At 39.7% G+C, this 24,180-nt stretch overlaps 1 protein-coding gene and 1 long non-coding RNA gene across 4 annotated transcripts in view; one reads left to right on the forward strand and one right to left on the reverse strand.

The window, feature by feature from the left end:
- RASGEF1B (RasGEF domain family member 1B) overlaps nucleotides 1–24,180 on the forward strand; it is a 531,937-nt gene that overhangs the window by 354,680 nt on the left and 153,077 nt on the right. The gene's annotated exons all lie outside the window — the stretch shown is intronic.
- LOC141568275 (uncharacterized) lies at nucleotides 7,596–11,275 on the reverse strand. Its single transcript, XR_012491385.1, has 3 exons — nucleotides 11,080–11,275; nucleotides 9,520–9,601; nucleotides 7,596–9,259 (listed from the first exon to the last, which is right to left on the reverse strand). It is a non-coding gene; the product is annotated as an uncharacterized LOC141568275 (long non-coding RNA).

Consider the following 24,180-nt stretch of genomic DNA (forward strand, 5'->3'; position numbering starts at 1 on the left):
GTGAGTTCTCAGAGCAGCAGACTAGCATTGTATCTGTGGGAAAGGAAGGAACAGGGAAGACTCCAGAGATGCATTAAAAGATTATCCTGAGAACCTGATGACAGGGACATCATGATTTAGCAGAAAGAATGGTAATTCTGGGAGTGGATGGACCTGGGTTCAAATTGCAGCTATTCCCAGTTTCCAGTATTAGGAAGTGGATACGGCCTTTAACTCCTCCTTTGGCTCATCTCTCCACTTTAGAGATAGAAATAATAATACCGACTTAGCAGAGGTGGGGCGAAGAGCAGTAAGATAATGTGTACAAAGTACCTGGCATGGAGCAACTATTCATTAAAAGCAATCTGTGGTGTCATTCTATAGGGAATAAAGAACCCTGTAGACAGACCAAGGAGCTAAACCTAGCTCAGCCCTGGAATATTGTGTGGCTTTGAATATGGGATGCAAGAACTCTAAACTTAAATTTTCCTGTCTGTAAAGTCAGCACTTCCTTTTTATGCTGAGTAATATTCCATTGAATGAATATGCTACATTTTATTTATCCGTTCCTCAGCTGATGGACATTTGGGTTGTTTCCACTTTTTTGGCTCTTAGGAATAATGCTGCTTTGAACATCTTTGTATAATTTTTTGTTTGGACGTATGTGTTCACTTCTTTTGGATATATACCTAAGAATGGAATGGCTGGATCATATGTTAACTCTGTATTTATCATTTTGTTTTCTGCAGCATCTGTCCTATTTTACATTCTTATCAATGCATGAGGGTCCCAATTTCTCGACACCCTTGCCAACACTTGTTTTTAATCTGTGTTTTTTATTATTGCCTTTCTAGTGGGTGTGAATGGTATCTTACTATGGTTTTGACTTGCGTTTTTCTAATAGCTAACAATGTTGAACATCTCATCATGTTCTTTTTAAATTTAAGCTTAGAGATATTGCATTCTTGGCCATTTGTAAATCTTCTTTGGAGAACTGTCTACTCAAATCCGATGCCTAGTTTTAAATTGGGTTATTTGTCTTTTATTTTTGAGTTGTATGAGTTCTTTATATGTTATGGATGTAAATCCCTTATCAGACATGAAATCTGCAAAAAATTTTTTTCCCATTCTGTAGTTCATCTTTTCACTTTTTAAATTTTTTTTTATATTAGTTTCAGGTATACAAAACAACATAATGATTAGACATCTTTTCACTTTCTTGATGGTATCCTTTGAAGCATAAAAGTTTTTAATTTTGATAAAGTCCAATTTATCTATTTTTTTTTGTCCCCTATGCTTTTGATGTATCCAAGAAGACTTTACTTAACCAAAAGTCATGAAAATTAACTTTCGTGCTTTCTTCTAAGACCTTTATAGTTTTAGTTCTTACATTTAGGTCTGTGATTTATTTCCGAGTTAATTTTTATCTACGGTGTGAGGAAGGAGTCCAATTTTATTCTTTTGCAAATGGATATGCACCATTTGTTGAAAAGACCATTCTTTCCCCCATTGAATCGTTTTGGCACCCTTGTCAAGAATTTATATGTCTAGCCTTATGTTGCCTTATTGTTTGAATGAGAAAATAATCCAAGTTTGGGAAAGCTTATAGGACATACTGCTACTATTCTCTGTTGTTAGATTTATTTTATGTTATTGAAACATTTAAAATTATCTACCATTGTCTTTTTAGAAATTGATTGATCGGATTGAGACTTTATTCTATATGTCACATTTTAAAAATGGTGGTGAGGAAATTATCAGTTTTTTTGTTGTTGTTTGTTTTTTCATTTTTCTGAAAAAAAGGAAAGAAAGAAAGCAAAGCTTGGAGAGCTGGCTTGAGGTCACAGCTGTGGTGCACACACTGTTCACTGTCACACATTTCCCCAAACACATCTCTCAGTTGGCATTCTTTCCTTACTGCATAACCCGTCGGCACCAACTGTAGGTTTTGTGGCTAGGTAACCGTACTTAATTCTTTCTTTATGTTCATCACTGTGATTTTCAATACAACTCTAGCAGTCTTGTGTATCTTCCCCAAATATCTCAAAAATCCTTTTAAAAACGTGCATTGTTTCTCTGCCCTGAAGGTAAAACACAGCAACCTTGTTTCACAGTAAATCTCACGTGGCCTGTAGTTTAGAAACAGAAGGATTGATTGTCCTCCCTCCTGGTCTCGGGTCTCATCCTCATTTGTTCAGCTAAAGGATGAGGAGCAGAGCTGAAAAGGCGCGAGCAGACGGGCCAGTCAGAGTGGCTCTCTATTGAAGAGTAAGCCAGCATATGGAGCTGCCTTTCACAGGATATTCTGCTTGCAGAGTGTGTGAGAGGCAGACGGTGGGCAGCAGGGAGATAATCTGTATCCTCAAGGGCATAGATGATTTCCAGTTCTTCAAGCTGCCCAGGTAGTGATCTCGGGATGCCAGACTAATAAAGCAGTGGGTGATTTGGATCCAAAATGGACAGTAGAAAGTGATTCTGTAATGGAATTTAGAATCTACCGATCCCTCTGTGGCCTGGTGTCTCAGTGATTATCTCCTACATGACATATGCTACGGTATTTTGTCTTACCCTTGTATGGAGGAGCAAGGTGGACATATGGAGAAATGGCGTTTCAATGCACCCAGTAGTAACACTGAAAAGACAGAACTGATCAGCCTTGAATCTTTTTTGTGAGATGATGGAAGGAATTCATGCTAGGTTTTGTTTTCTCTAAAGCCAGTGCCTGGAAAACTCTTTAAAACAGCCTGAGAAATTAATTTGCTGACAATTCTGAAACATAATCATAATTATGCCATTCATATAATTTGTACCAACTTCTGCTTCATTCTGTGTGTTTGCCAGAGATATATAATTGGTCTAGTCTACATCAGAAATGAGAACTTGCTGTCGTTACTGAGGTTATTTTTTCTTTGTGAGTGAATATAGGATAGAAAGTTACAAGTAACATGAATATTATTTACTTACTTTGGATTTTCCATTGAAGAACTGTGTATTTATCAATTTGTAATATATATGTGTTCTGAAGCACTTACCTTCAATACAGCCTATTCTTTGACGTTCTAGATAACCTCTGTAAACCTTGTCTAGGCTAAGAGTTTCCAATCTTCCTTGACTAAGAACTATTTTCATATTCAGAATACTCGTGGTTAAAAAGCTGGCTGTGAATGGCGGGCCATCTAACATGGAGGGTGATTAGAAGTGTTGTTTTCACAGAGAGTAGGGACAATTGGAATATAGTGGATGGGGCAAGAGATGCTAAACGTCTTGCAATGTGAGGGACAGTCCTGCACAACAAAGAATTTTCCCTCCCAGAATGTGAATAGAGTCCCCCCACCTCCACCCCCACATTGAGAAACTGATCCACTCACTTGAGCCTGAGTTTCATTCCTGTGCTTTTGAGTGGACTGTGTACTTATCATCCTGAGCTGATAACCAAAGGTGCAGCCACAGAAAGATCTGATGTGGTAATAAGAAAAAAATTCTGAGATGTTCTAAATTAATTTACAGTGGCTGGAGAGTGAGAGAAAAATACAGAGCTGCTAGTTTGTTAATGGCTGCTGACCCATTAACAAAAGATTTCTCATATCCTTGTTTTGCCTGTTGGAACTTCAGATTGATTTCCACAGATTATTTTAGCCGGACACCGTCAAACTCCAGGAGCTTCCCCTTGTTTACACGTGGGCTTCCAGGACCGTAGCCCCAGCCAATCTACAGGAGTGAATATTTCTTTATGCAGATTCTGGGGCCTATCCCAGAGCTGGCCCCACTTCATCTTCTCCACCCCTTGTCTATAGCTCATGCAAATTCTTTCAGGCTACCCCTTTCTTCCCCCTCCCCCCACTTGATGTATAAAAACGTTTGCAAAACTCTGGGGCAGTGGACATGCTGTCTTTCCCACCTAGCCATGCTGCTGGTGGTTTAGACTCCATGCCCCAGGACCAGTCTTTGGGCTACCATGTTTGGCTCACTAAAACCTTACTTACAAAAAGACTTCCAGTTAAAAACTTTAGTTTAACAGCAGTGATAGCATCACCTGGGCCTATGGAGCTCATTTCCCTTCCTGCTTCCCCTGTGATCTAGACTCAGCCAAACCATCACAGCCTCATTCCTGCTGTCGGAAGCTACTATTCATCTTGTTATTCTTATTAATAGTAACAACAACTAACACGTACTGAGTATTTACTTGGTATCAGAGAAGATGGCTGGATCATTTTTTTATGTATTATTTCATTTTGTCACCACAATAATCCCAAGAGGAGGATATAATATCCTTCAAACAAATGAAACTGATGTTTTGAGGGGTTCAGAAATTTGCTTAAAGTCGTATAGGGGGACAGAGAAGATTATGGAGCTGGCATCTGACCCCAGGTCGATCCACTTACAAAGCCATGTCCTTGGGGCAGCTGCACTGCACTGCCTCCCCTGGCCTTTGTCTCCTGGCTGACGGACTCTGCGTTGGCTCCTCTGTCAGCTCATTCGCCTTATACTCTGTTCCCTTGCTAGGAAACTTCTTCCTTGCTCATCCTCATCCCAGCCTCCTTGGCCTGGCTGATGCTCCTTAGTCTTCCATCTCATTTCCTTGGGGAAGCTCTGGGTGACTTTCCCCACTGTAGGCTAGGGGCTTCACCTGCATGCACCCTCTATTTTCCCAGTCATGGGCAATACCGACAATGTTATACATTCACGTGTCTATACCCACTATTAGACACTAGGGTGTGACTTGTTCAGCACTCTGTCCCTGGTGCCTAGCCCTGGACCTGGCACAACTCAAGTACTACACAGATGTTTGTGGAATGTGGAGAAGGTGGCCTGGGCTCACCCACTGGCTCTTGTCATTCCAAGAGTTGTTCAAGTGGGTTTTTCCTCCAGCCCCAGCATTCTGGTCACAGCTAGCATTCCTGATTGGGACCCTCTGCCAGGCCAACTCTAAGGGGGGAGCATAAGCAGAGCTTGGGTGGGAAGACCAGAACTTGTGCAGTATGGAGGCAGGGGTTTTCAGGAGAAAGCTGGCTGGGGATTTGCAGTCCTATAGTAGGACCTATCAGACAAGTGGGACAAACTGTCATCATGTGGACTCCCTGGGCCACATGAGAAATTAGAAATGGCTTCCTGATCCACTAATTTTCTCTATCTTAGTGCAATTAAATGAGAATCAATCTAGATCTACTGGGATCCCCACCCCAAAAATTCTCCAAGCAACTTGAGAGGAGAAAAAGTCGTGGGTTTTATGATAAAAACAATAAAAAAGGAACGTTTCTTGAGTTATGCTTTTGGCACTTAACATTCAATAAAACTAGTTCATTACTTAGAAGTCAACAACTCAGGCACATTTTTATAGGATTATCTAGATCCTCAATACAACGATTACATTATGATGGTTCTACTATGTGCCAGGGACATTCAGCATGTGTATGTGTGGGTCCATTTGTTTGTTTATTTTTTCCCCTCTAGTGTTTACCACCATCCTAAGACTTGGGTACTGTGTTCCCTGTTTACACATGGTAAACAAAGTAATGTAACTTGCCCAAGGTCATGCGCCCTGTGAGCAGCTGAGATGGAATTTGAACTCAGTTCTGTCTGAATCCAAAATCTGGTGAATTGCTGGTTGTCTCATGTAAAAGCATCACCGCTCTTCCTCCACACGGTCCTTTCACTTCCTCATTCTTACAGAGGCGATGTTCTCTGTCACCTGGGAGAGACAGGTAGCCCAAGAAAGCCACCTGAGGAGAAGACTCAGGTATGACAGGGAGGGTGAGTGAAGAGGAAAATACTTGGTCTTTCTTTGCCAAAAAACGAGATAAAACTTCTGCCAAGTTGCAGGTGTAAATGATCTGTGATATAAATGGGAAGTTTTTCTTTTCCTTTAGGACTGCTTTTCATCAGGCAGAAATGATTGAAAATGCTCCAGGTCAAAGAATTTACCTAAGTTTGTGTATTCGTATCCAAATTTTATTTTTGAAACCCAGAAAAATATTCAGTCTGACTCAACCAGGAAACCTGTACTCATAAATAGATCCTCTAGAACATAATCAAAATGATAATTTCCTCCTCTGGGCTAGACCAACCCTGGTCGCCCGACTGCAATCATCATCGACCTGCCAGTCTACTGTGCTATTTCATTTTGTCAATCCATCCTCATTTCCAGGCAGTGCAAAGACTTGGGTGTTTTTTTTTTTTTCCTGCAGCTGAAATCCTCCCAGTCTCCAGAGGCCAGTGTGGCTGCTGTAAGTCAAATGGAATTTGCAATTCCCAGGGTAGCCTTTATGACTGTTGTGCAAACACCATCCTCCTAAAAGCCTGTCTGAGGAGCAGCATTTGACACTTCTGTCTCACCTGACTCCATGAGGCCAAAGTTAGAAAGCTTGCTTTTCTCTGCACATATTCTTGTCAGACCAGCAGGGATCAGGCCTAGTCATATATGAAATAGCTGCTCATTTCTGAAGGGCTCCCCATATCCAGCTTCATTAACAGGGTAGGTCATTAGTAAATAAAAGAAATGAGTGGGGAGCGGTAGGGGGGATATACTTGTTCCCTGGAGGTTAAACATTTTAAGTGTGTACATGTGTGTTCATTTATGACCGGGTCACTTCCTGTCTTGGATCGCCTCCGGAGACATAGGAAAATGTCACGCGGTGTATGACGTAGATAATTACATGGCGGGCTGCAGAGACATGTTTAGAGCTTGTTATCAAGAGGACTTTTGATGATAGGCAGATGAGGACTCTATTTCCATTGTCCAGAGAGAGAAGCTGACGAGAGTGAGATTTCAGCATCGCAGCCTGTGTCTGTCAGCAAAGATGTAATCAGCTTTTGATAATTTAGAGGCTGTTTTTCTGCTCAGTGAATGATTTAGGGGCTTTTATTCTGTGATTGCTAGCACTTCTTTTACTAAAAAGGGCAGTGGGAGGGGAAACGAGATGAAAGTCAAACACGTCCATTTTCCAACTCTTTGGCAGCTTGGCTGAAGGGCATCCTGTGGGGTGGCGAGCATAACACTAGAAGCTGTGATGCCTTGGGATGGTTTTTATTTTTTATATTAAAAAAATTTTTTTAACTACAGTTGACTTTCAATGTTATATTAGTTTCAGGTGTATAACATAGTGATGAGACACATATAACGTACATAGTCATTACCCCATAAGTCTAGTAACTATCTGACACCATATATAGTTATTATGGTTGTCATGCGGGGACTCCGCTCCCCACATAAGAACGCAGGACATGGTGAGGCCAAAAAGGAACAACGGAGCCATAGACAGGGGAGTCACACCACTATATTCTCAATGGCGGCTGGTTGAGACACAAAAGGAAATGTCTGCCAGTACCCAACACAGAGTCTTCCTGCACCCCAGTCTCGCTGGTGGCCTGGTGAGACACAGGAAGTAGGATCCACATGGTCCACAATCCACCATCCGCACTTGATAACCGCACTTGCTAGCAGCAATCCGCAGTCCACTTCTCTGCCAAACCACCCAACTCTACTTGCTAGCATAGCCACAGCAGTTATATTAATGGCTACTGGCTAACTGGTTACAGCTAATGGCCAACTAGTCACAGCTGATGACCATCTACTACCCGAGCCAGCACCTTTCCACGTGAGGCCAAGAGCCTGGAAACTGCTCTCCTGGCTCTGTCCCGACAATGGTATTATTGACTATATCTCCTATGGCTTTGGGATGGATTTTAGAGGAAGGCATAGTATCTGTATCACTCTACTCCTTAAAGGTGACACAAATGAAATTAAAAGAAAAAAACCCAGGAAGTTGGAATTCACATTTCTGTGCCCCAACTCTTAAGATAGAAGAAGAGACATCCAGGTCACTGATTAAAGATCTTGCCCTGCATCTACACCATTGTCCACACCGTGCTTCTCGAAACTGCCTCTTCCTCTCGTTTCCCTTAGTCTGCACTCTTTTTGCTTCTCCCCTACCCCTTAACGCATTCTCAACCTCCTTTGCTAATTCCTAATTTTTCCACTGAGCTCTGTGATGGGGGAACTACCTTAGGATCCATGTCATCCCTTCTCTGCTGCGTTTTCTTCCTCGGAGCAATTCCGTCCACTCCTGTGTCCTCACTCATACTGAGACCATTTAGTGCCAGAGCTAAGCGTCTCACTGCCTGCTGGGTATCAGCATACAGCTGTTCAGTAGGCATGTCAGATTTAATTAGCTGAAAATCAAACTAAACGGCTATTCCCTTCCTTCCCCTGCACCACCCAGGACCCCAATTCTCACAGTTGCTCATCATCACCAAGGATTTCCATTTATTGCTGGTAGAGCAAAAATTGCTTCACATTGCTTGAAAAGACATTTGGAAGACTCAGTTACAATGAAAAGTACATATACCCTTTTACCCAGCAATTCCACTTTTGGGTTCTATTTTATTGAAATCAAAGCACCTTTCCATACAAGAGTATATATGTAAGGATGGTTATTGTTTGTAGTGGTGAAAACTTGGGAACAACCTAAATGCTGATTAAGGGAGAATAGATGACAGTGACTTACAGCCATTATGCAGCTCTTTGATGTGACAAGATATATCCTCGATATATTCTGAAGTCAATAAGCAACTTACAAAGTAATGTACATAATATTTTCTCATTATTGTACAAGAAATCACAAAAACAACAAAAAACCCTATATGGATCTATATATATATATGGATGTGGGAAAGAAGTGGAAGGTTGCTGAGCAGACTGTTAGCATTGTCTCCCTGGGTGGGGCCATGGCGAGGAGGAGTGAATACTTGTTGCTTTTATAATATTTGAAAAAAGATATTTAATTGCTCATCCTCATGTATTTCTTGCTAGTCACTCAAGTAAGAATCTTAGCATCATCTTAGGCACCTCCCCCCTACTTCCTCTTTCCAATGATTCATTATTTTTGTGTTTGCATTGTCCACCTGACTACAGAGTCATCGAGGCCAAGAACCTTCTGCATAGCACATTGCACGTTTCTCAATATGTGATTATTGACGTGAAATGTGCCATCGCTGCATATTTCTACTACAGGTATATCTCTAATCTTTTATTTCTAACTCAGAGGAGTACCAGCGCTTTCACCTAAACCCACCAATACACATTGCCTCCCCCCACAGTGCTTTGGCGAATATGCCCTTGGAATGTGTACTCTTCCACCCCAGGTTTTCTTACACAGATGATTCTCTTGCACATATTTTTACTCAACTGGGCATCCTGCTTTTAGTATCATGTAGAGTGTTTTGGTCAGGAGGCAGGTAAAGGCGGTAAACAGCATCCTGAAAGGCTGTGTGCATCCGTGCACTGAAATGAGCAAAGAAACATAATAATGAAGAAGGTAGTCAAACCCCCAGGGGTCTCCCAGTGTCAAATATTTGGCAATATGAAACCACAATATTCAGACATTTTAAAATCAATTCTTAAAATAGTCCAATCTCTATACTAGAGATGAAGTAAGGAACATTTTGCCACACCCAAGGGAAACTTTCAGCACACTCACAACCTTCTTCCACACACCCCCCCCCATACACACACAGACACACACACACTGCATTGAACTTTACCTGAACCCCAACTTGCTGAATCATGATTTCACTGGCTTTGCTCCCAAGGCTTTCCAGGACTGATGGTTAATGTCTGAGTGGCCTGAACGGGGCGTGGTACATGTTCAATCAGATTTGATGGATGAATTGCTCCACCAGTCTTTCAACCAGTCCTGCCTACACTATTCAGGTGTGCATTCCAGAACCTTAAACAAATTCTGATGCAAACATATTCAGCTGGCCACCCTCATAGTTTGTGGGATTGCACAGCACATTGAATGACCAGGCATAGTGTTGTTTTCATGCAAATAAATCACTGAACGAAGATTGAGTAATATCATCAACATGCTATTTATATGCCCAACACTTTTCAGGCTGAGAGCTCAGCATAATAGCAGCCATCAATCACAATGTTCCTTTATTCCTGGAAGTTGCTATATATCACTATTGCCATTTTACTAATCGTGGAAGTGGGGACACTGTGAGATATACCCATAAAAATACTGCTCGTAGGAGATAGAATTTGGCATGCCATTAAAGAATAAAAACTCTGCAAGTAGTAAGACTCAAGTAGTTAAAAATAACGGACATGAAACAAATTGTGGTTGCTACAGAATGCCACCCTTTGTGATCATATCTGCACACAGGTAGGACGTATCATTAGGGTCTAAGCCTAACATAGCCAGCGGATAGAATGCCAGGCAGAAGTTATGCTTCTTGAACCCTACTGTGTGTGTTCTGCATTTTTTAAGGATAGATGTCAAACTAGTACCTATTAGGGGGCTGCGTTTTCCTCTGTTGGTACAGAATTCTGAATGTAGCCTCCTCACTTCAATCCGTTGACTATTCTGATTGGAGTCAATTCCTCGGAAAGATATTCTTACACATCTTGGCTCTTTATTGAGCCCTCTTTCTCTGCCTCTGTTCTCCCGCAAGCAGCACAATGTTCTCTGAATAAGCATAATCTCTCAGCATCAGAAGTTAGTGAGAGCTCTGCCCAGGGAGAGGAATTAGAAATCAGCCCATAAAAATAAATGAATCTGTTTCCATAGTGACGAGAATCTTTCTCTCCATAGTTTTTACCCTGTGTTCCCCCACAGATCCCTTAGGCAGAATAACAATAAACTCGAAGAAAACATTTTATTATCTTAATGGATTCTTAATTTAAAGCCAAAAGCCTTTAAATTATCTTCCCAAGGATACTGTTGGCCATAACTTTTGGATTTGAATATCTGAGCAGCACTGCAGGAGGAATATCACCTCCCAGAACCCCCAGCCAAGCGGGAGGAAGGGAATGGGGAAGACCTTATGGGTTACACATGCATTTTGTATGCAGCTCTCCTGATGGGTAATGCACCTGTCATGTTTAATATTTCATTGGTGGAAGAAACGTGCATCTGTCTGTGTTCATCTGCCGAGTGAGATTTTATACTGATGAAACCTGCATGTGGTGAGCACGACAGCCCTCCCTCATTATGCCCCTAAATCGTATTCAACGGCAATCAGGAGGAAGAATCCATACTAGCAGCAAAACCTGAGCCACTGCTCTTTCCCCACCAGCCAGCTCCAGGGGACCTTTACCTTTTCCTGCAGCTGGGCCTGGACCAGCCTCTGTCATTCACACTGAAGAGGTATAGAGAAGACCAGCAGCTGAAGTGTCAGACCGTGGTTGCAGAGACAAAGGACCCATCGGAGCAAATTCCTGGGCAGAAATATTTTAGGGTGCAGGTGAGAAACTGGCAGCCACCCCAGGAAGGCAGAACTGGTGGTAATGTCCGGACATAAACCTGGAAAACTCCTAAGACAGGTGACCCATGTGTGGAATGGGGCAAAGGACATGAATGGAAATTATTTCAGCATTGTTGCAAAATCGTGAAAGGGCTGAATAAATAAATACCTTTGACTTTTTGCGAAGTCATCTCCGTAGGAAAAACATCTTGACTCCCTTCCTTAATCCCTTATGAAGGTAATTATATATCCCAGTTTTCTTGGAAGGTTTAGGGTTCATGCCTATTGTCTGAGGATAACTATTAATGCCACCCCTTTCCATTCTGTCTGCATGACTTAATTTAAACTTAAGAGACAGAGAACTTAGTTGTCCCAGCTCATCTTTTTTTTAATACGTACTAGCAAAGCAAAGGATTAGCTTAGGTCAGGTGCTCACCATTAGTTAAATTACCTGAAGCCTGGATGGGGGTAGGTGGAGAGAAATAAAGAAAAGGGATTATGTGGTCTAAAATGTAGTTGCTTAGATATCAGGGGATGAGGATGAGAAAATTTCCTTCAAATTTTCCCCCAAATGATGAACAGATATCAATTGACATCTCCAATTCAGTGAATGAGTCAAGTTCTTGAGGGGGAATTGAGAATTACCTGGGGAGTTTAAATATCATTACTAAGTTTCGAGAATCAAGAGTAGGCTTATAAGGGAAAAGTGAAACCAACATTCAGCACACAGACCAGTTTGGACAGGAGAAAACAGTGAGCAATCAGAGAAGGAGTCTAAAGAACATCTCTAATGGAGGCTGATCTATTTCTTTTCAGAGGTTAGCACCTGTCATTTGTACTTACTGGGCAATGGAGGAAATAGGGCAAGTCCTTAAAGAGAGATGTGTAAGACTAATCCAAGAAAGGAAGCTGAGAGTTCATATAATTATACCATGTTTCCCCGAAAATAAGACCTAACCAGAAAATAAACCCTAACATGATTTTTCAGGATGACATCCCCTGAACTTATGTTAGACACCCTAATGTGTCTTTTGGAGCAAAAATTAATACCAGACCCGGTTTTATTTTCAGGGAAACATGGTAGTGAGTATGCTCCAGTGCTCAGGCCCTCATTCACTGCAGACTTACTTGGTGCCAGACATTGTCACAAATACTGGGAATGTAGCAGCCCTTCCCCACCCTTGATACTCCCTATCCTTCTTCCCTGACTTATTCTTTTTTTAGTAACGCTTTTAACTTTTATTTACTTATTTTGTTTTGCCCCTGGAATCTAAACTCCATGGAATCTAAGAGCAGGAATGTTCTCTGTTTTATTCAGTGCTATATTTGCAACATCCAAAAAGTGCCTTTCTCAAACATAACTTGTTGAATAGATTAATGAATTCCATCATCTATCTGTGTTACCTGAGCAAAAGAAAAGAGGGGTCATATTCATAAGTCAGAAATTATCTGAGTGTTCCATGGAACAAATGATGAAGCATGTACGTGTTTCTGTATTTGAGGATTTTCCTCTCTTATTGGGCATAAATGTCTTCAATATCTTTGCCAGCATATTAGTCAGTATAGGCTACATGATGCTGCTGTAACAAATTAGCTCCTGAATCTCAGTGGTTTAACACAACAGATGCCCACGCTGACAAAGTCTCCACCATCACCTCAGCATGACACTTTACTATTGCCTACTGCGAGATAATAGAGAACAGGGATAATTCATAACTCTGCTCATGTTTGCTCAGAGCTTGCTCCTTTTTCCAATATGACCCAATCTTTCTCTATCATCACCTCAAGGGAGACTAGGAAGACTACCCATGTATTCAGGAAGGAGAGGAGAACCAGTTGTAGTAAGCACACTCACCTCTATCATAACCAAAGACGAATGCTGTGGAACTATACTAATATTTAACATGAAAAGCTCTTGGAAAACACAGAATTGACTTTTGGGTTGAAATGTTTGGTTTAATAAGGTTTGAAATACAGGTTTAGAACTAGATAATGATAATTATATGAATGTTATTGCAAATGTATGCAACATTTTTTCAGTAAATTAAAAGAAAAGAAAACCCACACAAGTGATTACTGATGTACTCATTCAAGTGATTCAATCAGGACCCTGGCCTGTCCTGAAAATTTGTATCTGAATCAGTACTTCTGTAGTCTTTCCCCTCACTGGGAGGGAATTTATTTATTGTTACCTATTAGTGTGAAATTGCTGCAGCAGAATCCATCTTTCTGAATGGAGATGTCTATTTGGACCTGATCTTCAAGGCCCTATTAAGCAGGAAAAGCAAGTGCTTACTGTCTTCTAAACACAGCAGATTCTGGCTTTTTATCTTATTATGAAGGAAATGCCATCATCCCAGCTCAGTCACTGACCTTGAACACTCAACTTGGCAGAAGAAGTTGTGTGCAGTGTCAACAAGCCTAGTTTTCAAAAATTCACCATCCTCCTCGTGGGAAATGTTTGCAGAAAGTGGTTGTGTGAGCAGGCAAGAAAAAGCAACCTATTCCTCTTAAATTCTTCTAATTTTTGTGTGGGCTAGTTGACAAATTGGCTCATGGAAGTAAATATTAAGCATTATAAAAATAACATTTATTTTCATTATTATAAATGTATGTTCATTGTAAAACAAATTTAGAAAATGCAAAAATGTGTGGGGACAGAGTCCCAGAGAGCAGTTTCTGGGCTCGGCCTCACATGGAAAGGTGCTGGCTCAGTTATTAGGTGGCCATTGGCTATAATTGGATGGCCATCGCTGTGGCTGGGTGGCCATCAGCTGTTACCCATTAGCCATTAGCTACTAATATAACTGCCATGGCTATGTTAGGGGGTTGGTTGGCTGGCTGAGAAGTGGAGAGCGGATTGCGGCTAGCAAGTGCCGTTAGCAAGTGGATTGTGTATCATGTTGATCCTATTTCCTGTGTCTCATCCCGCTGCCAGCAGGACTGGGGTGCAGGAGGACCCCTCGTTGGGGCACTGGCAGATGTTTGCTTTTGTTTCTCGACCGTCTGCCATCGAGAGTGTAGTGGTATGACTCTCCTGTTTGTGGCTCCATTGTTGTTCCTTTTGGGCCTCACCATACTCTGTGTCCACCAGCCGAAAGCCGGGCCGGAGACCCTGCATGACATAGGTTCATAGCAAAATTGAGAGTAACTTACAGAGATTTCCCATGTACACCCCCTGTCCCCATGCAGAGCCTCCCCCACTATCATCACCCACCACCAGATTGTTGCATTTGTTACTATTGATGAACTTGTGTTTACACATCATAATAACCTAAAGTACATAGTTTACCTTAGAGCTCACTCTTGGTGTTCTACCTTCTATGGGTTTGTACAAGTGTATAATAACATGATAACATGTATCCACCATCATATAGTATCATCGTATAGAGTAGTTTCACTGCCCTAAAAATCCTGTGTGCTCTGCCTATTTATCCCTTCCCCCAGCAACTGGCAACTATTGATCTTTTTACTGTCTCCGTAGTTTTGCCTTTTCCAGAATGTGATAGAGTTGGAATCATACAGTTTGTAGCCTTTTCAGATTGGTTTCTTTCACTCTGTAATATGCGTTTAAGGTTCTTCCATGTATTTTCATGGCATCATAGCTCATTTCTCTTTAGTGCTAAATGATATTCCTTCATCTGGATGTACCATAGTTTATTTACCCATTCACCTACTGCAAGACATCTTTGTTGATTTCAAGTTTTGGCACTCATGAATGAAGCTGCTATAAACATTGGTGTGCAGGTTTTTGTGTGGACATAAGTTTTCAGTTCCCTTGGGTAAATACCAAGGAACACAATTGCAGGATCATATAGTAAGAATATATTTTGTTTTGCAAGAAGTTGCCAAACTATCTTTGAAAGAGTCTATATTATTTTCCATTCCCACCAGCAATGAATGAGAGTTTCTGTTGCTCCACATTCTCACCAGCATTGAGTGTTGTCAGGTGTTCCAGATTTTGGTCAGTCTACTAGGTGTGTAGTGGTATCGCATTGTTTTCATTGCATTCCCCTGATGACATATAATGTGGAGCATTTTTTCGTGTGCTTATTTGCCATCTGTAAATCTTCTGTAGGGAGGTGTCTGTTAAGGTCTTTGGCCCATTTTTAAAACGGATTGTTTGTTTTCTTATTGTTGAGTTTTAAGTGTTCTTTGTATTTTTTAAATAACAATCCTTTATCAGATATGTCTTTTACAAATACATTCTCCCAGTCTGTGGCTTGTCTTCTCATTCTCTTGCCATTGTCTTTCACAAGATGGAAGTTTTTAATTTTAATGAAGTCCAGCTTATCAATTATTTTTTTCATGGATTGTGCCTTTGGTGGTATATCTAAAAAGTCATCACCCCACCCAAGGTTATCTAAGTTTTCTCCTATGTTATTTTCTTGGAATTTTATAGTTTTGTGTTTTACCTTTAGGTTTGTGATCCATTTTGAGTTAATTTTTGTGAAGGGTATAAGGTCTGTGTCTATATTCATCTTTTTTTTTTTTTTTTGCATGTAGATGTCCTATTGTTCTAGCATTGTCTGTTGAGAAGATTATCTTTACTTCATTGTATTGTCTTTGCTTCTTTGTCAAAGATCAATTGAGTATATTTGCGTGGGTCTATTTCTGAGCTCTCTATTCTGTCCTATTGATTTATTATTATTTTTTTATTCTTTTGCCAATATCAGACTGTCTTGATTACTTTAGCTTCCGTCTAGTCATTTTCATTTTTATTTGTACACACACACACACACTCATACACACTTACTCACTCTTCAGGAGACTGGAGCAAATGGGCATGGCCACAGTTTATAGCTGCTTTGAGTGTAACCTACTTTAAAATCAAAGTCATTCTCAGAGTGTATGAGAATTCTCAGGCACATGCATTGGACTAACATTGTAGATTACAAAAAGCAAGTAAACATCTGCGTCTGACACATGATTTTCACTAAATTAACACAATTCAGAGCTACATTTCAAATGTGTGACTGGCACTTTAAAAAAGAAACTAAGCAAATGAATCCTCTCCGTCCATTACAAGGTTTAATATTAAGCTGAATGCTTAATGTTAAGACTAACACTGACCTTAGCTTGGTTCCAAATTTCAGCCAAAAAATAGATTTTCTAGAGACTTGGAATTTAAATTCAGCCAAAGTTAGTGGCGGGAGTCTCCTGAATAAAATTGGTAAAACATCTCTTTCTTACTGTATGAATTCTGTCATAATACTTTCTGTTACACTGTCATTTATTTGGTGTTCAGATACTAATAGTTCTAACTTCTTAACCTGCCAGGTCACGTACAGTCCAGATATCGATGAAATGTAACAATAAATTAAGGTGAATCAACTTTTGTTTTCCTTTTCTTTTTATTATGTATATACATACACTAATATTAAAGGGTAAACCCTGAAGTTAAAAAGAGAATGCTAAGAAGAAGGTAGTAGCTGTGTTGCCATGTTTTATTTGTATTTTTGACATTTGCTAAGACTTTAAGTAAAGAAAGTCCATTAAAATCATACATTTAGGAATAAGAAATAAAAGAGAGGGTGACTCAGAGAAACTAAACACCAGGTTGGCAGGTGAAGCACCTAAAGACCAGGTTCCAAACCAACCCTGGTGGCTCAATCTCTGAGTTTCTTAGGCGGATTTTTTTTTTTTTTTTTAATTTAGACCAGGCGTGTCCAAACTTTTTTGCACGTTTTTCACCAAGGGCCATATGCGGTAAAATACACAAACAGCCGGGCCACTCACTCGAGGTGAAGTACGTATTGCCTCACCTTGTTTATTTAAGTAAACTAAATATATTTTTGGAATTTGCTGTGGGCCAATTAACAATAGATTGCGGGCCGCAGTTGGCCCGCGGGCCCCTGATTTAGACCCTAAATGGATTTTTCTCCACCAAAGAGCTCAGTTCTTCTTCAGTTTATCTTTAACTACCAAGTACATTTTCACGTTTCAGAAGTCATCTTTTTTTTTAATGATCATAAATTAAATGGTGGAGAGACTCAGAAAGAATAAACTGTCCATTCAGAATACTGAGGATTGGAAAGAGTGTTACTTGAATACTATTAGTGCGGTTTCCATTTTCCTGGTGTTGTGCAAGTGGACTCTGCACCTGCTGTGTGTCTGCCCTTCTCTGAAAGAGGTTTCCTTTCCCTGCCTGTGAATATGACCGAGGATGAAGTGCATAAAGGTGTTACATCACCTGGTGTAATGTATGAAGGACTCAGCTGCCCGCATTCTGAAGGTGAAGTGGCCCCAGTGGGAGTAACAGCTGGTATGCATGTGCTCCCATCAGCCCAAGCTCCAAAAATAGAAAGCACCAACACTAAAATGATCTGTGCATTTGGATGGAGGGCACAGTTTTCACTTCTCTTCAAGGCTGATTAATTAGACAATTTTCATCTAGCAAATTTTCATCTAGCAATCACTTGTCAGTTATAAGCAGCAGGCAGCAGATGATACTGTAAAATCTCTGCTCAATAGTAATTTTTAGGAAGGAGGGTTCAGAATAGAATCGGTTTAGGAAACAATGTAATTAAATAAGCAGCCAAGAGAAAATATTTCAACTCTTATTATTGTCCTACTCTGTCCCCTATTTGGCTAAGGGAAATCTTTTCTTAGGGGTTCATTGTTACTAAATACCCATTTCTAAGTGGATTCCAATGTTGCCTTTTGATGTGACATGACTTTATATCTGCAGCTACATGATATGCAGAAATGCCCTTAATGTGTGCCAAATCTATTCAATTTTTAAATTTAGAGAAATTTTAGAAAAATAGAAACCTAAACAAAGAATTGAGGGAAAGTCCGCCAAATGGAGGAATCCCCTTTATTTGAATAAAATGTCCCTGAAGCATTTATCAGGGGCCAAGGACCAGTAACACTTTATGCCAATCAAACATCAAGAAACTATCGTCAATGAAGCAGCAGCAACAGGCCAACCAACCAACCAACCAACCAACCAAAACATATCTGTCTTACAATCTGTAAAATTCTTGCAGATTAAATCAGTTCAGTGTTTTGATAAGCTGGTTCCAATTTAGTATATAGCTGTAAGAATGAAATAAAATGAAACACAACAAAAAACAAAATTATATTCCTTCTCTACTCTGCATTGACCCTGAAAAACACGGCATATTTTAAAGAAAGACATGAGTGTAATAATGAAGAAACATCGCTCTTTATGACCTAACAACATTATGACCTATAATGTTTTAGGGATGCAAAACATTTTATAAATATGAGTTACCATTATTACCTGTGACTCTCCTTTTAGCATAGTTGGAATGCAGCATCAGTGGCCACCTGTAACTGAAGAATATTGGCAAACAATTTGTCATGCCCTCCATTCCCTACAATGTTCCTTTCCTTCCATGACACATCTACCATTTTGCCCGGCATACTCTACACAGATACTGGGAAAATAAAGAACGCCGGGAGATGGTTGGTGCTGTTTGGTGTCATTTCGAGTTGACAGAATTTGCTCTAAATACTCTTCATAAATTAACTCTTTCCTTAGCTTTAAAAAGAGGCAATATCAGTGTGGTATACTGGTGAACAGCATAGTTTTTGGAGCCAGAAATCCTTGGGTTCAAATCCTGCTGTCATTATATGTTGATGATCTTAACCAATTTATCTCAATTTATTAAATGTTAGTTTCCCAATCTGCATAAATATAAATCAGACTTCATAGGATTTTTCATAACAGTGCCTGACACACAACTGCCAAGTAAGAATAATTAACTGAACTATTTCTGGCTGGCTGGCTGGCTGGCTGTCTATCTATCTATCTATCTATCTATCTATCTATCTATCTATCTATCTATCTATCTATCTATCGATGTAGCTATGTAAACACTTAGGCACAATGTTCGCTTAGTAAATAGGCAATACACGGTAGTTATATAATGGCCTCAGGGACTTTCTCCTTGCTATTCTCAACCTGTAATATTCCTCTGCAGGTTTTTCACATGTCTTGTGAAGTTCTTATTTGCAAGCAGCAGTAACCAGCTCTGGCTAATATAAACAGAAAAACACATTATTAATAGATACTGCTGGAGGATAAATTTGGTGGAGTACATATTGGTACAACCACTATGGAAAACTAATAGGCATTATCTATTAAAATGGAATATTGTATATGCAGAGTCTGTGATCTAGCAATTCTGCTCCCAGCTACATGCCACGTAGAAAGAATACACATCTGTGCACCAAAAGGCATGGATAAAGGTGTTCATAGCAGTATTATGTGTAACAGCCCCAAACTGGAAACAATACAGAGGTTCAGCAGCGGTAAAATGGATAAATTGTTACAAATGGAGAAATTGAATGGACTACTACACAGCAGTGAAAGTGAACCACTTACAGCCATACACATTGGCATGACGAATCTCAAAGGCAGAATGTTAAGGAAAAGAATGCAGATCCAAAAGGATGTGTTTTGTATAAATTCATTTATATGCACTTCAAGATTGTGGTGGTTGGGACCTTTGGTGTTAGGAAACAGGACCGTGGCTTCCTTTAGAGCAATGACTATGCACAGTTTCCACCTGGACGTGGCCTTGTTTGGCCTCCAGGTTGCCAAGCAGGAGACCATCTGTCCTAAAGGACGTATAGAAAACTTGTATCCTCCTTGACCTGAGAGGTCTGGGAAGCCCCAGTCTGTCTTGACTAGGGATGGGAAAGGAAGGTCAGACCCACTAAGAGACAAGGGACAGAGGTGACTCTGTGTCCTAAAACATATCTGCTTTTTTATTTTTACCTTGTATACGGTGATTTCAGATAAAAATGTCGTTGTCATGCATCCTTTGTAGTAAAATAATTAATATGACTATAAATGCTTTTCTTTGTTTTTGTTTGAGAGAACCTAACAATTGTGTGGTACTGTATGTTCTGCTTTGTAAATCATGCTCGTGGGCCTCATCTTGCATGGAGTTTTGCCCTGAGAATGAAAGACAATGTCAGAAATGCTTCTATCATGGTCTCTGATCCGAGTGGTCATTCCTAGCAAAGCTGAGGTGGGTAGGGCAGGGAAGAGGAAAGGTAGCAGGGCCTTTACTTTCTTGTTGAAGGAATCAAAAAGAAAAATGTCTTAAATCCAGGTCTTTTGACACTAAATTCTGTTCTCTTCAATCTGAATACCGTTTGGATCATGGCTCACATCTAATAACGAAAATCAGCTGATTTAACAATTGAAATGTAATGAGCACACAATGCTGTGCCATGAACCCCACACCAGAGGCTTCCTTGGGCACATCCAGGAAGGAGTCACCTCTGGTTTTGTTCTAAAGTCCAAGCCAGAGTGGACTCTCCTGTCAGCAGGAGGAGCTCATCTATTGGTGAGTCAGTAACTGCTTTCATAAGACACCATTCCTGTGTCTGAGAATTATAACCATAATCCCATTTCAATACCTAAAATTATGTAGATAACATAGTGTGGAATCTACAATGTGGACAATATTTTTAGGAATGAATATATATATATATATATATATATATATATATATATATATATTCATATATATTTATATTCATATATATTTATATATATTCATATATATATGAATATGTTCATATATATATGAATATAATATATTCATTCATTTATTTATTTTTGCCCTATTACAGTGGAGAATAAAATGGGGAGGACTGCTTTTGGCTCATATATCACTGTAGCATAGAACATGTGATCCAGGAACCCCCAAACCCAGTGATGGGGCAGATGCCATATCGTGTACCTCACTGTACATCCCCCCATTTCAGTTGCAACCATTGGTTACTCCCCTTGGCTCCATTTCCTATCAAATCCTCATCTTAAGATATTATTCTCCCTCAGTCATTTTCCCCCTTACTATGAATTAAAACCAACATTCCATCTCTCCCAAGGAATTTTGCACATTGAGCTTTTTTTCTAATTTTTAAAATCGTTTTTTATATTTAAAACAATTGTTTTTAGTTACAGGTGACATACAATATTATTTTAGTTTCAGGTGTACAACTTGTGATTAGACATTTATGTACCTTATGAAGTGATCACCCTGGTAAGTGTGTTAAGTGTAGAATGAATGTTTTTTCACCAGGAAAGAAATTTCAGGTGCAGATAATCAGTGGGTGGGGCATCCTTAACCTTTGCACTTGAAATGCACCACCTCTGCTGTCTGGGAGAATTATGACCATGGGTTATTGCTCCTTTGGTCATCTGCCAGCTGACCTTACTTAATTTCTAGTAATACAAGAAATTTTGGGGATAACTAGTTAAGGGCTATGTTGTTGGGAAATTTTATGACTGTACATACTTAGAAATGTTAGAGTACCTCTGTGCAGTCTTTTAGCTTCCAGGAGAGAAAATTAAGGTATCTTTCACTTTACTATGTTCTTCATGGAATAAAAGCACACTTTACTCTAGAAGTTAAGGTGAGACTCCGCATCCCCAATCAATGTGCAAGTTTTTAAACCTTTTGAATGACCCTTTCCTTTTCTATTCCCCACCAAAACTCTAGGGGCACTTTCACTCCCTTCCTCTTTTATTTAGGAACACAAAGACACAATGCTACCGTGTTTCCCTGAAAATAAGACCTAGCTGGACAATCAGCTCTAATGCATCTTTTGGAGCAAAAATTAATATAAGATCCGGTCTTATTTTACTACAATATAAGATTGGGTCTTATCTAACATAATATAATATAAGACCCGGTCTTATTTTACTACAATATAAGACTGGGTCTTATCTAACATAGTATAATATAAGACCCGGTCTTATATTAATTTTTGTTCCAAAAGATGCATTAGAGCTGATTGTCCGGCTAGGTCTTATTTTCGGGGAAACACGGTAATTCAATATCAAGACACACACACACACACACACACACACACACACACACGATGGAGTGAGGGCATTGCATAGCACAGGCAAAGAGCCAAGTAATATAACAATTATGGTGTCAGATGGGTATTAGATTTGTTAGGGTGATAGATAGGAGGGGGTTGGGGGGGCAGGGTGTAAAAGGTGACGGCATAAGAAGTACAAATTGGTAGTTATAAAATAATCATGGGGATGTAAAGTAAAGCATAGGGAATATAGTCAATAATATGGTAATAACTATGTGTGGTGCCAAGTGGGTACTAGACTAGTTAGAGGTATAACGTCATAAAGTATATAAATGTCTCACCACTATGCTGTATACCTGAAATTAATATAAAATAATATGAAATGTCAAGTGTAATTGAAAATTTTTAAAAAAGGTGGAAAAAAGTGAAGGGGAATAAGAGGTCTAAATTCCCAGATATAAAACAAATAAGTCATGAGGATATAATGTACAGCATAGGGAATGTAGTCAATAATATTTTGATAGCGTGATACAGTGTCAGATGGTTGGTTGCTGGACTTATCATGGTGATCACTTCTTTAGGTATATAAATATTGAATAACTATGGTATACACCTGAAACTAATATAATATTGTACATCATTATATCATATATTTTATATGTTATATATTTTAATATTTTTCATAAAAATGTTAAAAATAAATACATAAAAAAAGAAAAAAATAAGAATTTTCAAAAAGCTTTACTATTCTTCAACAGTTGTCTGTGATGAGGGCGATAGATTGATCCTCTTAAATCCAGTTCTTCATATCCCCAAATGTCACCACCTTGTTTCAGCTCCAGGATCTGGCCTGATCTCTGGGCCTTCAGTCTCACACTCTTCTACCACATTCTTCGCTATGACAACAAAGTTATTTTTATAGAGCATATAGCCAGTCCCAGTGCTCCTTGCCTAAAATGTTTTGCTGGCTCCTTCATATCTTCATGGTAATCAGGGTCCTTCGTGGCTTGGCCCTGCTCATCTCTCCAGTCTCCTAGGAACCCTGTGACCTCTCAGACAATATGCAGTTATTCAAATACATTTGCTCTCTCATCTTGCTATATATGTATATTAACCTACTGCCTGGAAAACTCTACCCCATTTTCTTTGCCTGTCCCTCTCTTGTCTTTTAAGAATTATCTTAGGAATTCACCCATGTGTTCATTTACCTATTTATTTATTCACTCAGTAAATACTTGTTAATGCCAGGTACTGCGCTGGAGTTTGGGGACATAGTGATGGATGTGAATAGTGAAGGTCCTGCCCCTTGGGGAGCTTAGAGACATAGGGAGTGGAGACAAACAATAGGTGCTTTCTTATTAAAAATCACACAAATACCAGGGGTGCCAAATAAATGTATACACATGACTTGTATTCATCTTTCTTTATCGGTATATATTGAGTATTACAATTTTAATACAGTTTTTTTCCCTTTCTTAAAATGTGTATACAATTTTTGGCACCCTCTGTATATGTACAAGAATGCCTAAATCAATGACAACATGATAAGGGCTACACAGAAGAACTGCTTTGTAGGATGAGAATATTGAAGGAGGTGACTATAGCCCAGTGGAAATTACAACTGCGCTGTATACTGAAGGGAGCATTGGAGTAACGGAGAAAGAGTAGTGAGGAGGTTGGGTGGGATGCCAGGAGGTGGGTACCGTATCATTCTGTGGCAGAAGAGAATCTGATATTCAAGATACCAAAAGGAGGGAAAAGGTGCGACTGAGTCAGGAGAGGCAGGAAGAGGCTTGACCAAGAAGGGCTTTGTAGTCCCAAATGAAATTTTAGTTTGCATCTAACAGCCATAGGAAACCTCTGAAGCATTTGATTTAAGAAGGAAAGGAGTAGAGCAGGAGGATCACAATTCAATTTATTTTTTAAAAGATCTCTCAAACTCTCATGTATAGTGTGGAGAGCAGGTATGAAAAGAACAAAAATGGAGAATCTTCTAGAAGTCCAAGGAAGAGATGTTCATGAGTGAAAGTAGATAGACCTGAGGTTACCACTTTTGTGAACATTTCCTGATTTCCCTAACCCTCACCCCCTCTCCATCCTCAAGCCTGGGTTAGAGCTTCTTTCCTTGCATTTCCC

Source organism: Rhinolophus sinicus, linkage group LG02, assembly GCF_036562045.2.
Source record: "Rhinolophus sinicus isolate RSC01 linkage group LG02, ASM3656204v1, whole genome shotgun sequence".
In the NCBI taxonomy this organism is placed as follows: domain Eukaryota; kingdom Metazoa; phylum Chordata; class Mammalia; order Chiroptera; family Rhinolophidae; genus Rhinolophus; species Rhinolophus sinicus.